Source organism: Nicotiana attenuata, unplaced genomic scaffold (genome assembly GCF_001879085.1).
Source record: "Nicotiana attenuata strain UT unplaced genomic scaffold, NIATTr2, whole genome shotgun sequence".
Lineage (NCBI taxonomy): Eukaryota > Viridiplantae > Streptophyta > Magnoliopsida > Solanales > Solanaceae > Nicotiana > Nicotiana attenuata.
Window position 1 is genome coordinate 5,569 of NW_017674234.1, and position 1,856 is coordinate 7,424.

Sequence of the window (1,856 nt, forward strand, 5' to 3'; positions counted from 1 at the left end):
GTGCAGATCCAGGTACTTCGACTCAGTCCTATCACCCTTGAGGCGAGGCGATCCTTCGGAGACTTCGAGGTATATCTGCCGCGTCCGCAGACCGAGGAGTCTCTCTCCATCCTCTCTTGTAGTTACAGCCTTTCTGTATTTACTTTGTTTTAGACATTCTGGAGTTAGAGCACTATGTAGTATCCTTCGCTTGTGATTTCATGAGATTCCGGGTTTTGGAAAATTATTAGTGTTTGAGAGTTGATATTGTGTATGCCGAGCGATACTATTAAACACTATTTTATTCACTATTTCGGGTTTTTATCTGTTTTCTTCCGCAAATTGGTTTATTTTTCTGATTATTAGACTTACCTAGTCGTAGGGACTAGGTGCCATCACGATGGTTCACGGAGGGCGAACCGGGTTCGTGACAATACAACATCGGATGAATTATTACCTTTAACATGGGATTTAATAAATTACAACTTAGTAAAAATTCCTTTTTAAGTCAAATACAATCTCAGACGGTTTAAGGGAATTTAATTGAGAAACTAATTGAATTAAAAATGTAACAATTATTGAAATTTGAAGTATTGAAATATATATAGATAAATACGGCGAGGTATTGAAAACACTATGGGGTCTAACACAGGGGATCACAGCAGTAAAGGAATCTAAACAGTTAAAACACTTGAATTGATAACAACAAATAAACACAGCAAACAGAAAGTGCACGGCATCACCCTTCGTGCTTTAACCCTCAATCCTCACCATGCAATCAATCATAGAAATATGCACGGCATCACCCTTCGTGCTTTATCACTCTTCCTCACCATATGAATAATATAAATATGCACGACATCCACCTTCGCGCTTTATCTCTCTTCCTCACCATATGCATCAATATAAATGTAAATGTGCACGGCATCACCCTCGTACTTTATCACTCTTCCTCATCATATGAATAATATAAATGTGCACGGCATCACCCTTCGTGCTTTATCTCTCTTCCTCACCATATGCATCAATATAAATGTAAATGTGCACGGCATCACCCTTCGTGCTTTATCACTCTTTCCTCACCCAAACAATAGAAACAATAACATCCCGGCAAGGGAATCAACGATAGAAACAAATGCATCCCGGCAAGGGAATCAACAATAGAAACAAATACACCCCGACAAGGGAATCAGCTATAACCAATCTCTTTCCAATAGTTACCTTCACAAAATAAATCCCAACTTGAGTCAATACTCAACAATGGTCAAATACCAAGAAAATACCATAAGTCTTGTCCAACATGAATAATAATCAATTTAAGCATAAATAGTACATAATAAGAATCACAATAGTCACAATGTAAGACCCACGGAAAACCCAAGAAGCGCAATAACCTTAACAAAACAACAAGACATAATAAGCACGTGATACTACACCGGCAACCACAATAATTTGGACACATAGCATTTATACACGGGGTCATAGAGGAATTCACAACTAAGAGATAACGAAACAATAAGGAGAACAATCACTTCAATTAAGGCAAATAAGGGGCAAGTAACAAGTAAGAGTTAGAGGAAAGCTAACAACATCGTATGGAGCATATAGAGGTAAGTTAAGCAATTAGGAAACTCAATCATAACGGAATACTTCCCACATAATGAACATAAGGACCTAAGAACCCTAAAGGCAAATTTTTCCACAAATAAGTCCGAGCACACACTCGTCACCTCGCATGCACGGACTACAAATAGCATAGAAGACTCAACTCCTAAGGGGAAGTTCCCCCCTCCCCCCCACAAGGTTAGGCAAGATACTTACCTCAATCCGGCCAATTCAATACCCAATTTAGCTTTTCCTTTACCAATTCATCAACG